This window comes from Chiloscyllium plagiosum, unplaced genomic scaffold (genome assembly GCF_037043375.1).
Source record: "Chiloscyllium plagiosum isolate Xiang-an unplaced genomic scaffold, Cpla_swu_hap1 HiC_scaffold_42, whole genome shotgun sequence".
Lineage (NCBI taxonomy): Eukaryota > Metazoa > Chordata > Chondrichthyes > Orectolobiformes > Hemiscylliidae > Chiloscyllium > Chiloscyllium plagiosum.
The window spans coordinates 34,840,091-34,857,017 of record NW_028270180.1 but is presented as its reverse complement, the minus strand read 5'-3'; the positions used below and the strand labels follow the sequence as shown (position 1 = coordinate 34,857,017).

General features: G+C 42.7%; 1 protein-coding gene and 1 non-coding gene across 5 annotated transcripts in view; one reads left to right on the top strand and one right to left on the bottom strand.

The window, feature by feature from the left end:
- usp3 (ubiquitin specific peptidase 3) overlaps positions 1-16,927 on the bottom strand; it is a 212,697-nt gene that overhangs the window by 125,531 nt on the left and 70,239 nt on the right. The gene's annotated exons all lie outside the window — the stretch shown is intronic.
- trnar-ucg (transfer RNA arginine (anticodon UCG)) lies at positions 15,898-15,970 on the top strand. Its single transcript has one exon. It is a non-coding gene; the product is annotated as a tRNA-Arg (tRNA).

The window sequence follows — 16,927 nt, the reverse complement described above, 5'->3', positions numbered from 1 at the left end:
GCTTGTCCCTACAATTAATTAGACTTTTAGTTTCACTTTATACACTCTGAACTTTGAAGGAGATTTGCTAGATTGAATTCCATTCAAACAATAATTAATTTTACAGTCAATTGCAAGATACTGGCAATCATTCATGGACCTCAAATCATTCTTGCCTTAGTAAAAATATTGAAACAGGTTCAAACCCCTCTCAAGCCTTTGAATATATAACACATGCTGGCACTTAAGAATTTTAGGAATGCTGCATTATAGAGGATGACATATTTCAGGATAGATGATAAACTAGTTGTTCAAGCAGATAATAAATGGTGCCAAGAAAAGTTTGGCATTTTCTTAGCTAAATGGAAAATATTGGCTGGAACGTCCATCACATCATTCACCCAATTCGTGCTGATCAGACAGTTAATCATATAATACTGACTTATGGCTCTTGGACCCCAACCTTTAAGGCCAATTCAAGTCCTACTTGCTCTAGAGGTGAGTTATAACATCTCAGTATGTTGATTAAAACTATGTATAACAGTGACATCCCTTAAAAGGATAATATTGATGCAAAGTGCTTTGGGGTATCTTGTGGATGTGATAAATCTTATTTAGAATAATTGCTTAAGAGGCTTAATTTTCAGTGGCAGAAGAAGCCACGACAAAATCAAAACTGAATGCCTGAGAAAATGAGCTACTACCTACTAATAAGCCAAACACTACAGTCATTTTGCCATTAAGGGACATGAAGTGAGATGGAGAGAATAAGATACTCCAAGCATATGATATTGACAGACCCCTAAGACAAATGGAACGGTAATATACTGGCTGCATCCACTGGATAGGAATGGAATTAAAAGAGCACTGTCAGAAAGCTGAATAATTGGTAATAACTACTTAAAGACAGTTCAGAGAATCTTCACACGATTCATTCCTGGGACGAATGGGTCATCCTCTGAAGAAAGGTTGAATAGGTTAGATCTATACCCATTGGAATTTTGGAGAATGAGATTCGATCTTATTGAAACATGCAAGATTACGCAGTGCAGAAGAATAACTTCTCTGCTTTTTACATCACCTATTGAAGGAGCAGTGATTTCAAATAAACCTGGTGTTGTGTGACTTTTGACTTCGTTTTGAGATGGAGATGATGAGTATCCTTTTCTGTCAGAGGGTTGATAAGACTGTGCTAGATAGATTTTTGACCAAAGGATTTGAGGGCTGAGGGTTGCAAATAGCATGTGGAAATAAAGCCACTACCAGATCAACCATGATATTATTGAATGGTGGAGCAGGCCTTCTCATGTTATTCTGCAGTTCTCATGTTATTCAAGCAGTTATTCTGATACGTTCTTAATAAGGCAGGGGAAAAAAAACATTAGTCATGACAATCCTCTTTTCAATGAGAAAGCAGCCGTATAGTCCGGTCAGACTATAGCAACTTCACCCAACAGGAAAACTGTGAAAAGGGATAATTCAATCACAAACATTTATTACTTAAGCCAAAGGAATGCCTTCAAATGATTTGAAGTCAGAATGGCGGGCTTGAAGCGATAAGTTGTTGGGGTTGGGGTCAATGAGCAATATGTTTTTTCAAAAATCCAGTGCATTTTTGGTGATGGAAAAAGACAATGCAATTTTGAATGGTAGGGTGACAGTCCCTCAGGAAAGGGAACTTTCATCATGCCAATTGCAATAGAGACCATAAGTGGTATTTAAGCAATAAGGTATTAGGGGTTTTAGAGAATCCACCAGGGTTTTCAAAAGGTTGATAAATAGGGGGAAAAAAAATGGCAAAGTGAAACATGGTTAGTAGGGCTTGAGTTACTCTGTGGAGGTTGCACAATGCTGCTGCCTCAACATCAGGACCCAGGTTTGATTCCAACCTTAGGTGACTGTCTGTGTGAAGTTTGACATTCTCTCAGGGTCTGCAAAGTTAGTCAGATGCTCCAGGTTCCTCTCACTGTTCAATGTGGGTTTACAGGAATAGAGTGGGTGGCTGGATCTGGGTGTGATGCTCCTCAGGAGGGTAAATCTAGACTTGACAGGACCAAACAAACAAACAGTCTCTTTCCACACTGTAGGGAGGTCTATGATTCTAGGTCTGGTAAAGGAGGAGTTGTAGCTGTATGGTCATCTCAAAGGCAAAGAAATTCACAAGCTTCTCATGTCCAAGTGTGAAGCTAGGATTAAGGAGGTGGAGAAAAGAATGGAGCTATAAAGTCATTTTTGAACTCTAGAATTATTCTGGAATAGTAAGCCCTTTTTAGGAGAATGATGTAATCCTGAATGCTTATGCCTATGGCTATGTTAATTTGCAGGATTTGGCTTTACATTTTTCTAGTGTAGGTAGTGAAGAGGCTATGAAGTGGGCAAGAAGTTTGCATTGTTGGGAATAGGGAATTTAAGAGGCAGGGAACTGCTTGGTAGGTCAACAGTGCTCTGGTGACTTTTGGCTTGGGTGTTAAAGAGGAAACAAGGAAAAAGCAGCAGCAGCAGCTTCAACAATCCAATGGTAAGGGAAAGCAGAAAGTGGTCTGACCAGATAGACTTGAAGGTCATGATAAGACTCAGTTAACAGAAAAGATGAGAATGAGCAGCTGTGAATATGGATCAGTTATAATTTCTAACGCAAGAGACTGAATTATTATCACAAGAGGCTTCTTTTAAAAATGGGCAACTACTTGTGCATTAGGCATGAAAATACATTATACAAATATTAGCAAACATCAGTGACAGTAAGTAACTGGCTGAATGCCTGGTACATGGTGCTTTGTCTGGGTTGAATTTCTGACTAGGCCATACAATACCAAACTAAAGCAGAACTCACTGTATTTTTTTAAATCATAATTTACTTTGCTTAGTCATGAAGCTTTAATTCTCTTCTTTCAAAAGTGATGTGTTCAGCTTTTTATAGGCATGAAATGCTTTAAACCAGGACAGCATTCAACTGCCTGCGCACCACAGAATGAGATCTCAGAACATTCATCTTACATAGCACTACATTATGCAGTGCAAGTTCGAAAAAAGGTTTGAACAATAGATGATGCACGTACTCTTTCAAGGATTGAAATAATAAATCCATTCTTTGCTTGACTGCACTTTATGATGAATTCAGTCATGGCTGTGGTTAAAGTTCATCCTGGGTAAAGTTCATCCAAATGTCACAAAACTGCATACATCCTATGGCTAGAATGCTTCTGAAGAATTTCTCTCAAATAAAACATTAAAGAGCAACAGTAGCAAAATAAGAAAGCCTTTTGAAGCCAGAAAATAGCATCTTAACAACAATAGGAAATACAGATATCAGCACTTACCTTTGACAATGCATAGGGAACGAGAGCAGATTTGATAGAATAAAGTGAGGAATAAGAGTTTTTTTTTGCTCACACTGTGTACTTAAAACTTTTTTAAAAAGTGATGCTAATATGTCTTTTTTATTTATCTGAAATCCAATTAATTCTTTATTTCGAAAAACTGAAATTAAAATGAGGGAAGCTTTTAATACTGCGGCAAACTGAATTGAAAATTTGTTATATGTATAATTTTAGGGAAAATGATGATGCATTTGTAGAAAGAAACAGAGTAAATATTTGAATTAACATATCTATTTCTTTTACTTTTGCAGATGCTGCCTAAACTGGAGTGTTTCCAACATCAGTGCTGAAGTTTGTGCAGTGCTGATTTAAGGGGTGGACTCCCTGGTCTTCTCCAAAAAAAATTAGGTGTGTTTTTATTTTACATCCACACAATAATGTTTAATATATTATGCAAAAGTTTCATTCAAAAGTACGGGGGCAGGGGGGGATAAAGTCATTTAAATAACTTTTTATGCCACATAAAAACATAAATTGATATGTATAATAAAGTCAGATTCTTACTTTAATTTCCAAAAACTCTTATTTACAGCCTTTGTCCAAACATGGACAAAAGTGCTGAACTCCAGAGATGAGGCAAGGATGATCACTCTGTACATGAATATAGCATATGGCATCAAGGAGCACTCTCAAAACTGGAACTCGAGGGAGGATTTTCAATTAGCTAGAGCCATACTTCGTGCAAAGAAAGAAGGCTGTGGTTGTTAGTGATCTTCTGGAATCAAGTTGATTAATCTCTAAGAATTTCTCAGAGTAATGTCCAAACCGAATCATTTTCAGCTACTTTATTGATAACTTTCCCACCATAATGTCAGAAGTGGGGATGTTCACTGATGGTCACATGATGTTTGGCACCATTTGCTACTCTTTAAACACTGAAACCACTCATGTTCACATGTAGCATCATCCAGTCATGAAGTTTTAATGCCAGTCTTGGGCTAAAGAAGCAAGTTTCAATCACACCACACAAATGCCAGGCATTGACAATCACAAACAAGAGCCAATGTCACCACTACCCATTAAGTGGCATTACCATTGCTAAAATCCCCTACTAACAACATGGAAGGTTTAGCATTGAGCAGAAGGTGAACTGCAATAACCAAATAAACATGATAGCTACCAATGCAGATCAGAAGTGAGTAATTCACTGCTTGATTTCCCAGTACTCGACTATTAGCTATAAGGCACAAATCAGGACTGTGATGGAACAGTCTCCACTTGCCTGGATGGCTGCAGCTCCGACAACACTAAAGAAATTTGACACCAAACAGGACAAAACAGTCTGCATGACTAGCACCCATCAAATTCACCATCTTTCATATTTAGTCCCTGAATCACACATGCATACCATCAGCACGTGTTGGGAGGTCATATTGTGGCTGTACAGGACATTGGCTAGGCCACTGTTGGAATAGTGTGTGCAATTCTGGTCTCCTTCCTATCAGAAGGATGTTGTGAAATTTGAAAGGGTTCAAAAAAGATTTACAAGGATGTTGCCAGGGTTGAAGGCTAGGGCTGTTTTCCCTGGAGCATTGGAGGCTAAGGAGTGATCTTATAGGGGTTTATAAAATCATGAGGGGCATGGATAGGATAAATAGACAAAGTCTCTTCCCTGGGGTGGGGGAGTCCAGACTAGAGGGCATAGGTTTAGGGTGAGAAGGGAAAGATATGAAAGAGACCTAAGGGGCAACTTTTTCACGCAGAGGGTGGTAAGTGTATGGAATGAGCTGCCAGAGGAAGTGGTGGAGGCTAGAATGATTGCAACATTTAAAAGGTATCTGGATGGATATACGAATAGGAAGGGTTTGGAGGGATATGGGCCGCGTGCTGGTAGGTGGGACTAGATTGAGTTGGGATATCTGGTCGGCATGGACGAGTTGGACCAAAGGGTCCGTTTTCGTGCTGTACATCTCTATGATGCATTGCAATAACTCACCCAGGCTCTCCAAATGTATGTCTACAATCCACAGTGCCAAGCAAGTACCTCTCCAAGCCATCCTTCATTGTCATTCATGTCCTGGAATCCCTCCTAAACAGCAATGTGGATGTACTTATACCCTGAAGACTGAAGTGATTAAGGAATGCAGCTCACTACCACCTTCTCAAGGGGAACTACAGATAAGCAATAAATGCTGACTTAGCCAGTGATGCTCACAGCCCACAAATGATCTTCAAACTCAAGTAAATAGGTTACAAAGAATTAGAAACAGGAATAGGCCATTTGGTCTTTTGAACCTGCTCTGTCATTTAATAAAATCATGGATATCTGATTTTTAACTACCTCCCATAAATTGACCACAGAACAATACAGCACAGGAACAGTGCTTCGGCTCATCATGGCTGTGTTGACCAGGATGCCTTCTAAACTAATCCCATCTACCTGCACATGGTCCATATTCCTCTATTTCTTGCCTGTTCACACATCTGTCCAAAGTATCTGCTTCTATCACTCCCACTGGTAATGCATGTCAAGCACCTACCACCCTCTGTGTAAGTAAACCTTCCTTGCACATCTTACTTAAACATTCCCCCTCTCACAGTAAACCAAGCCCCCTAGAATTTTACATTTCCACCCTGGGAAAAAGACTCTGACCATCTATCCTATCCGTACCTCTCAATTTTATGTACTTCTTTCAGGTCATCCTCAGCCTCTGACACTATAGCAAGCTAATACACTCCAATTCAGGCAATATCCTGGTAAAGCTGTTTTGCATTCTCTCCAAGGCTGCACATCCTTCTTCCAGTATGGCAACTAGCTTATTCCCTCGTATCTCCCCACGTGATAGCAATAACTCTTTCAAGTCATTTCGATTTTCCTAAGGTAACTCAATAACTTAGTCCAACTTTTGATGACTTCCTCATTGTCCAATTTAATTTGAGAAATGTCCAATTCAGAATCCTCTGAACTTGGTTCTTCACCCAGTGTTGCAACCAGTAACACATTCTCCTTCTGCTTTTCTTCCCTATCTAAATATCTTTTTAGCATGTTCAAATGACACACACAGATTTCTCTCTGTCTGGAGTCCTTCCCAAATAGTTCACCTCACTCAATCTCCTTTCTATTAGATAAGGACCACTAAACCTTGCTTTTAAAGGTTCATTGATCACTGGAAGTAACACTAACACTTTCTCAGTTAGCAAAATTGCGAGTTTTTGATTTCTTGTCTACTTCCTGTTCCTGTTTTGTCTCAGCCGATCAATCAAACGTGGTCTCTGATTATCCTGCTTCAACATTTTTTTTCCTATCCAGGAGCAGCAGGAGACAAGGGTGGAGATGACGTGGAGATCAGGAGGGTGCCGGGAAGGTAAGGACTTAGTATATATTTAGGCAGTGACTAAACCTGAGATACTACACGTGTAGTATCTCCCTCCCGCGCCCCCCTCCTCTAACCAGAACAAAAAGGCTCTGTAAGGTGAGGCTTTTATTTTATCTTTTTCTTTCATACATTTAAGTGCATTGTTTGGTTTTAGTTAGTTGATATAAAGCTAAGGTTACAATGGGAATGGACCTTAGACCACTGGCATGTGCCTCTTGCTTGATGTGGGAGCTCAGGAAATAGGTAAAAATAAGGACTGCAGATGCTGGAAACGTTTCGGGCAAAAGCCCTTCATTAGGAATAGAAGGGCTTTTGCCAGAAACATCGATTTTTCCTGCTCCTCAGATGCTGCCTGACCTGCTGTGCTTTTCCAGCACCACTCTAATCCAGAGCTCAGGAACATGGCTGATGTTCCTGACTGTTACCACTTGCAAGAAGTGTGCCCAGCTGCAGCTGTTGTTTGACCACATGACGGCTCTGGAGCTGCGGATGGACTCACTGTGGAGCATCTGCGATGCTGAGGAAGTTGTGGATAGCATGTTCAGTGAACTGATCACACCACAGCTTAGAATTGCTGAGGGAGATAGTGAATGGGTGACCAAAAGGCAGAAAAAGAGTAGGGAGGCAGCGCAGTTGTCTCCTGCAGTCATCTCCCTCCAAAACAGGTATACCGTTTTGGATACTGTTAGGGGAGATGGCTCACCAGGGGAGGGCAGCAGTTGTCAAGATCATGGCACTGTGACGGGCACTGCTGTTCAGAAGGGCGGGAAAAAGATTTGTAGGGCCACAGTCATAGGGGATTCTATTGTAAGGGGAGTAGATAGGAGGTTCTGTGGCCGAAAATATGACTCCTGGATGTATGTTGCCTCTCAGGTGGTCGGGTCAGGGATGTCACCCATCGGCTGCAGAACATTCTAAAAGGGGAGGGCGAACAGGCAGTTGGCTTGGTGCGTATAGACACCAATGATATAAGTAAATGCGAGATGAGGTCTTGAAAGAAAAATTCAGGAGCTAGGAGAGAAGTTAAAAAAGGAGGACCTCAAAAGGTAGTGATCTCGGGATTACTGCCAGTGCCACGTGCTAGCCAGCTTAGAAGTGAGAAAATAGCTGGGGTGACCATGTGGCTTGAGGGATGGTGTAGGAGGGAGGGGTTCAGATTTGTTGGACATTGGGACCGATTCGGGGAAGGTGGGACTATTACATATTGGACGGTCGACATCTGAACCAGACTGGAACTAATGTCCTTGGGGGAAGTTTTTGCTACCGCTGTGGGGAGATATTAAACTAATGTGGCAGAGGGCTGGGAACCAGAACAGAAGACAAGTAGACAGCAAGTTGGAAACTGAAGACTGTAAGAATCATGAAGATAACATTAATAAGGTGAAGAGTAGGCAGAGAACAGATGAACGGAAAAGAACTGGTGGCCTGAAGTGCATATACTTTAATGCAAGGAGTATAGATGAACTTGGGGACTGGATTGGTGCCTGGGAGTATGACGCTATTGCAATCACAGAGACTTAGTTGAAGGAAGAGCATGATTGGCAACTAAATGTTCCAGGATATAGACACTTCAGACAGGACAGAGAAGGAAGTAAAAGGGTGGGAGGAATTGCATTGCTGGTCAGGGATGATATCACTACTGTGCTAAAGGAGGACAATAGACAATAGGTGCAAGAGTAGGCCATTCTGCCCTTCAAGCCTGCACCACCATTCAATATGATCATGGCTGATCATCCTGAATCAGTATTCTGTTCCTGCCTTATCTCCATAACCCTTGATTCCACTATCCTTGAGAATTCTATCCAACTCTTTCTTAAATGAATCCAGAGACTGTACCTCCACTGCCCTCTGGGGCAGAGCATTCCACACACCCACCACTCTCTGGGTGAAGACGCTTCTCCTCATCTCCTAAATGGCCTACCCCGTATTTTTAAGCTATGTTCTCTGGTTCGGGACTTACCCATCAGCGGAAACATGTTTCCTGCCTCCAGAGTGTCCAATCCTTTAATAATCTTATGTCTCAATCAGATCCCCTCTCAATCTTCTAAACTCAAGGGTATACAAGCCCAGTCACTCCAGTCTTTCAGTGTAAGGTAGTCCCGCCATTCCAGGAATTGACCTCATGAACCTACGCTGCACTCCGTCAATAGCCAGAATGTCTTTCCTCAAATTTGGAGACCAGAACTGCACACAGTACTCCAGGTGTGGTCTCACCAGGGCCCTGTACAGCTGCAGAAGAACCTCTTTGCTTCTAAACTCAATCCCTCTTGTTATGAAGGCCAGCATGCTATTAGCCGCCTTCACTACCTGCTGTACCTGCAAGCTTACTCGTGTACAAGATCTCTTTGTACTGCCCCTTTACCTAAATTGATTCCATTTAGGTAGTAATCTGCCTTTCTGTTCTTGCACTAAAGTGGATAACCATACCTTTATCCACATTAAACTGCACCTGCCATGCATCTGACCACTCACCTAACCTGTCCATGTCACCCTGTAATCTCCTAACATTTCACCCTGCCACCCAGCATAGTATCGTCAGCAAATTTGCTCGTGTTATTACTAATACCATCATTAATATATATTGTAAAAAGCTGCAGTCCCAGCACTGATCCCTGCGGTACCCCACTGGTCACTGCCTGCCATTCCGAAATGGAGCCGTTTATCATTACTCTTTCTTTCCTATCAGCCAACTAAGTTAGTACTTTGCCCCCAATACCATGCGCCCTAATTTTGCTCGCTAACCTCCTATGTGGGACTTTATCAAAAGCTCTCTGAAAGTCCAGGTACACTACATCTACTGGATCTCCCTCATCCATCTTCAGAGTTACATCCTCAAAAAATTCCAGAAGATTAGTCAAGCATGATTTCCCCTTCATAAATCCACGCTGACTCTGACCTATCCTGTTACTACTATCCAGATGTGTCGTAATTTCATCCTTTATAATAGACACCAGCATCTTTCCCACCACTGAGGTCAGACTAACTGGTCTATAATTTCATGCTTTCACTCTCCCACCTTTCTTAAAAAGTGGTACTACATTAGCCACCCTCCAATCTGCAGGAACTGATCCCGAATCTATCGAACTCTGGAAAATAATCACCAATGCATCCACGATTTCTCGAGCCACCTCCTTCAGTACCCTGGGATGTAGACCATCAGGCCCCGGGGCCTTATCAACCTTCAGACCTAACAGTCTCTCCAACACCAATTCCTGGCAAATATAAATTCCCTTAAGTGCAGGTCCTTCAGCCACTGTTACTTCAGGGAGATTGCTTGTGTCTTCCCCAGTGAACTCAGATCTGAAGTAACAATTCAATTCTTCTGCCATTTCTTTGTTCCCCGTAATATATTCCCCTGTTTGAGTAATAAGAAGGGCTGAGAAATAAGAAGGGTGCAGTTACATTGTTGGGCTGTACTACAGGCCTCTTAACAGCGAGTGAGAGTAGATTAGATTAGATTCCCTACAGTATGGAAACAGGCCCTTCAGCCCAACAAGTCCATACCGAACCCTCCGAAGAGTAACCCACCCACATCCATTACCCTACCCTCTATTACCCCCTGACTAATGCACCTAACACTATGGGCAATTTAGCATGGCCAATTCACCTGACCGGCACATCTTTGGACTATGGGAGGAAACCCACGCAGATATGGGGAGAATATGCAAACTCCACACAGACAATTACCCAAGGCAGGGATTGAACCTGGGTCCCTGGCGCTGTGAGGCAGCAGTGCTAACCACTGAGCCACCATGCCGCCCATACCACTGAGCCACCGTGCCACCTGTGAGGTAGAAGAACAAATAGGTAAACAGATTACGGAAAAAATGTAGAGGCGACAGGGTAGTGGTGATGGGAGATTTTAATTTACCCAACATTGACTGGGATACACTTAGTGACAGAGGTCTGGATGGGGCATAATTTGTAAGAAGTGTCCTGGAAAGTTTTTTACAGCAGTATGTCAATAGTCTGAGGGAAGGAGCCATATTGGACCTGGCATCGGGTCATCAGCCAGGCCAGGTGGTAGAAGTTGCGGTGGGGGATTTCTTTGGGAACAATTCTGTACGTTTTAGAATATTCATAGACAAAGATAACAGTGGTCCTAAGGGAAGTGTACTAAACTGGGTCAAGGCCAATTATATCAAAATTAGGCAGGAGCTGGGAAATGTGGATTGGACACAGCTATTTGAAGGCAAGTCCACATTTGAGATGTGGGAGGCTTTCAAAGATAGTGCAGGATAGGCATGTCCTGTTGAAAGCAAAGGGTAGGAAAGGCATGATTCGTCTCCTAAAGGATAATGAAGGAAGGCTGTGTGTCGAACCTGAGAGTATGGGTGAGATTCTGAATGATTACTTTGCATCAGTGTTCACTGAGGAGAGGGACATAATGAATGCTAAGATTAGAGATAGAGGTTTGATCACTCTGGATCACATTAACATAAGCAGGGAAGATGTGTTGTGTAGGCTAGAGGTTATTCAGGGGGACAAATCCCCAGGACCGGATGGGATCTAGCCCAGGTTGCTGAGGGAGGCGAGAGAGGAAATAGGCTGGAGCACTGACATATCTTTGTTGATCCTTAAACACAGGTGAGGTGCCGGAGGACTGAAGGGTTGCTCATGTTGTCCCCATGTACAAGGAGGATAGTAGTGGTATTTCAGTTAACTACAGACCAATTATCCTGACGTCAGTAGTGGGAAAGTTGCTGGAGAAGGTACTGAGGGATAAAATCTATTTATATTCAGAAAAGAATGGGCTTGTCAGTGATAGGCAACATGGTTTTGTGCAGGGGAGATCATGCCATTCCAACTTAATAGAGTTCTTTGAGGAAGTGACTAAGTTGATAGTTGAAAGAAGGGCTGCAGCTGTCATATAAATGGACTTTAGTAAGGCATTTGATAAGGTTCCCCATGGTAAACTAATAGAGAAAGTGAAGTCACATGGTGTGCAGGGTGTTCTAGCGAGGTGGAAGAAGAACTGGTTGGATAACAGGAGACAGAGTAATAGTTGAAGGGAGTTTCTTGAAATGGAGAAAGGTGACCAGTGGTGTTCCACAGGGATCAGTGCTGGGGCCACTGTTGTTTGTGATATACATAAATGATCTGGAAGAGGGAACTGTTGGTATGATCAGCAAGTTTGCAGATGACACAAAGACTGGTGGAGTAGCAGAAAGCATAGGGGATTGTCAAAGAATACAGGAGAATATAAATGCACTGGAGAGTTGGGTGGAGAAGTAGCAGATGGAGTTCAATCCAGGCAAATGTGAGGTGATGTATTTAGGCAAGTGTAGTTCTAGACCGAATTATACAATGAGCAGAAGAGTCTTGGGAAGCATTGATGAGCAGACAAATCTGGGAGTTCAGGTCCGTTGTACCCTGAAGGTTGCAGCACAGGTGGAGAGTGGTCAAGAAGGCATATAGTATGCCTGCCTTCACTGGATGAGGTATTGAGTATAAGAACTGGCAGGTCATGTTAAAATTGTACAAGACTTTGGTTCGGCCGCATTTAGAATACTGTGTACAGTTCTGGTCGCCACATTACCAAAAGGATGTGGACGCTTTGGAGCGGGTGCAGAGAAGGTTTACGAGGATATTGCCTGGTATAGAAGGTGCTAGAAGAGAGTTTGAGTAGGTTGGGTTTGTTTTCATTAGAAAAAAGGAAATTGGTGGGGGGGACCAGATTGCAGTATACAAAATCATGAAGGGTATAGACAGGGTAGATAGAGATGAGCTTTTTTCCCCCAGGATGAAGGATTCACTAATGAGGTCACACTCTCAAGGTGAGAGATGAAATGTTTAAGGGGGACACACGTGGCACGTGCTTTACACATGCCTGGAACATGTTGCCAGCAGAGGTGGTAAAGGTAAGCACTGCAGATTCATTTAGGATGCATCTGGGCAGATGCAGGAGAAGGTGGAGAGCAGAGGGATACAGATGCTTAGGAGTTGGGCAACAGGTTTAGACAGTGGATTTGGATCGGCTCAGGTTTGGAGGGCTGAAGGGCCTGTAAATTTTCTTTGTTCTTTGTTCTTAACTCCTCCTGTTTCAACTGGTGACTTTGTAACCTCATTACCACAGTCAGGAAAAATCCCAGCATATACTTCCCGATTTTCCACTAGTTTTCCAACCACAGTTGGCAGCATTCCTACCTGTGACCCAGCTATATTGTATTCCAGAGCAGAGAGTTCTTCCTGTACCCCTACCACCACTTCTCCACTTTTCACTGGACACTAACCTCACTCTACATAATTGAGCACTTGTTGCCTCACCATGAACTCCACACACTAGCACTACTACTGGCAATAGTCCTTCTGAATTACATATCTCATCTTTCATCAAAGATTAACATGATCCCGTATCTCTTAATACTGTAACCCATTGACCTGCTGCTCCTGGTCTCTGCAAGTCAGCCTTACTTTCGCAAGTAAATGGTTTAAGACGACCTGACACTTTTCCCTTAATCAACCTCCGACCAGGTTGTACATTCTGGTGCAGCATTTTAGCCTCCTCTGTGCTCTCCTTTACCACTTAAACAAAATTCACTGGTTTATCCTGTTTTCCTACATTCATCTTCTCAGTGCTTTTTCTAACCGACCACTGTGATTTCAATGTGGACTACTTTATTGTAATGAAGACGCTGGAGCTTTTTCACTTCTTTCCTCTTCATAGGTATCCTTTTTAATCTGTGGTAAGTTATCTCTATGAGCTTTTCTGAGGTCTACATTCCCCCTATCATGTGAGGATTTCTCTTTTCCCAAATTTATATCCTTGATGGATTGAAATTGATGTTGGAAGCCAAACTTTGAGTTATAAACCAACTCCTAATCATCAGCCATTTCAGCTGCCAACCTTGCAGTTTAACTCTCGGCTCGTCCACAAGAGTTCTCACTACTTCAGGAAGTGAACTTTTGAACTCCTCCAAAATAATAGTCTTTCTAAGAGCATCATATGTTTGATCTACTGTTAATGCCTACCTAACAAAATTACTTTGGTCCTTTCAAACTCAATGTATGTTTGACTAGGGTCTCTCCTTTGATTCATGAAATGTTGCCTGTAGGTTTCTGGCACAACATGATGTGCACTTAAGATGGGTTTCTTCACCTCCTCAAACCCCCCCACCCCCAAAACTTCTCTGCTAGGGCAATTTGTTCTTTTTCTCTTTTCACTGCTTTTTGTCATAATTCAAACTGTTTCATTTCTTTTTCTCTTGCCTCTAACTCAAGCTGCTTCATTGTCAATTGAATTTAGCCATTTCCAAAGAGTCTGGTGGTGTTTCCAGCAAATTTAAATGCTGAGTTATTGCTGTGATTATCTCGTGGATGGAGGCAACTCCAACAGCTTTGCTTTGTTCACCTTTTATAACACAGTCAGTCACCTGAGGTGGGCTTTGAGTTTGCACATTCTCCCATGGGTTTGCATGGGTATCCTCCCACAGTCCAAAAATGTGCAGGTTAGGTGAATTGGCCATGCTAAATTGCCCATAGTGTTAGGTGAAGGGGTAAATGTAAGGGAATGGGTCTGGGTGGGTTGCGCTTCGGCGGGTCGGTGTGGATTTGTTGGGCCGAAGGGCCTGTTTCCACACTAAGTAATCTAATCTAAATCTAAACTTCTTCACCCCCAGAAAACTTTTAGTGACTGAAAAAGTCATTATGACCCCAAGCAGTGTTTAAACCAACCAAATTCAACACCCAGAACAAGACATTAACATCATACACTCACCATCTTTCATTCCAACAACCCTAATTCCAAATTGGAACAATCGAATCAATCCTGACAAGAGCCTCCAATTTGTTATGGACCAGGCCCTCAAAATATTTTGAGGTGGGACCCTGGACCTTAAATGGATATTCCAGGTGTGATGCAGCTGGTCAAACCACTCGGCTTGAAGCAAAACAGAATTTATTTAAATACTACAGTTGAAACACAAACAAAAGAAAACAGAATTTAGAATAACTTAACTATTTGAAAACTCAACACAAAGGAGCATTTCCAATTCCCATAACATCCTATAAGTGCACCCCTTGTCAAAAGGCAAACACAAACACAGGTTCTTACAGGCAGGAGAGATTTCAGAAGAAGCAGCCAGTCAACAATCATCTGCTGAAGCTTGGAACCTTTTTTGGGATTGCAGCAGCTTCTCACTGCTACAACAGAAGAAACTAGAAAATACCCAAATTGGGAAACCTGGCCACTCCCCCACCATTTTTAAACTAGGCTCTTTCCCAAACTTTTCAGCACCTTTAGATTAAAAAGTGACTTTGGGGGCTTTACAAAAGGTGAACAAAACAAAACTGCTGGAATTGGAGTTGCCTTCATCCATGTGAAAAGGAGAGATAATCACAGCAATAACTCGGCATTTGAGACTCTCTCAAAGAAAAACAAGGAAAAAATTGCTAAAAAGGCAGCATCATCACAACACGGTGACTCAGTGGTTAGCACTGCTGCCTCACAGCACCAGGGTCCCAGGTTCAATTCCAGCCTCGGGAAACTGTCTGTGTGGAGCTTGCACATTCTCCCCGTGTCTGCGTGGGTTTCCTCTGAGTGCTCCGGTTTCCTCCCACTGTCCAAAGATGTGCAGGTTAGGTGAATTGGGTATGCTGAATTGCCCATAGTGTTAGGTGCATTAGTCAGAGGGTCAGTGTGGACTTGTTGGGCCAAAGGGCCTGTTTCCACACTATAGGGAATCTAATCTCTGAATGGCTTTTAATACAATTTTCTCCTTTCTTTAACAAGGAGACACAAATGCCCTGCACAACTGTTCTTTTTCATTTACTGAGCAATAAATGTCAACATTCCATTTTCAGTATCTGCACACTAATTTTGTGAGATTCAGTTACCATGCTCCTCTGTATCTCTATATTCTGCAATCTCTCCCACTTAAGTAAACTGATTCTAATCCATTCTCCCTGCCAAGTGGACAAGTTCACAGTTTCACACAATTATATTCCATTTGTTGAGTGTTTGCCCACTCACAGCCTATTTAAATCTCTGTGCAGTAAAATAAAACTAAGATTGTGGATGCTGGCGATCTGAAACAAGATTACTGGCAAAACTCAGCAAGTCTGACAGCATCTGTACAGATGGGCACGTCGCAGATCGGATAAGTGTTGAAAGTTGTGTTCCGCAGGGATCAGTGTTGGGAACCGGTTTATATAACTGATTTGGAGAAGGATATTGAAGGCAAGCTCTCTAAATTCGCAGATGATGCTAAACTAGGTGAGTTAGGCCAGTGGCGTAATGGATAACGCGTCTGACTTCGGATCAGAAGATTGTAGGTTCGAGTCCTACCTGGCTCGAGCGCATGTTTCCTGTTGCATTTCCTTTGTGGGCGGCACGGTGGCACAGTGGTTAGCACTGCTGCCTCGCAGCGCCAGAGACCCGGGTTCAATTCCTACCTCAGGCGACTGACTGCGTGGAGTTTGCACGTTCTCCCCGTGTCTGCGTGGGTTTCCTCCGGGTGCTCCGGTTTCCTCCCACAGTCTAAAGATGTGCAGGTCAGGTGAATTGGCCATGCTAAATTGCCCATAGTGTTAGGTAAGGGGTAAATGTAGGGGCATGGGTGGGTTGCGCTTCGGCGGGGCGGTGTTGGGCCAAAGGGCCTGTTTCCACACTGTAAGTAACCTAATCTAATCTAAGGATGGTGTGAAGTGATTTCAGAAGGTGGCCAAATGGACAGGACACCAGGCAGATTAACTTCGATGTAGAGAAACGTGAGCCATTGCATTTTGGTCGAACAAACATGAAGCAGCAATACAGGCTCAATGATACTATTTCAAATGGAGCACAGGAGCAGAGGGACCTTGGGGTTCACATGCATGATTCTCTGAAGGCAGCCAGGCAAGTTGAAACAATTAAGAAAGCTTATAGCATCCTCTGGATTATAAATATAGGCATAGAAAAGAAGAAAGGAAGTGGTGCTACACTTCTACAAAGCAGACCACATTTCTAGTCACCGAAAAGTGTGGCGCTGGAAAAGCACAACAGGTCAGCCAGCATCCGAGAAGCAGGAGAATCGACGTATCGGGCATAAGCCCTTCATCAAGAAGGGAGGAGGACTTACGCCCAAAACATTGATTCTCCTACTCCTCAGACGCTGCCTGACCTGCTGTGCATTTCTAGCACCATACTTTTCAACTCTGATCTCCGGCATCTGCAGTCCTCACTTTCTGATTTGGAATAATGTGTTCAGTTCTGGGAACTTTATTTAAGGAAGGATGTTAAAGGAGATGTACAGGAATGATACCAGGAAATTA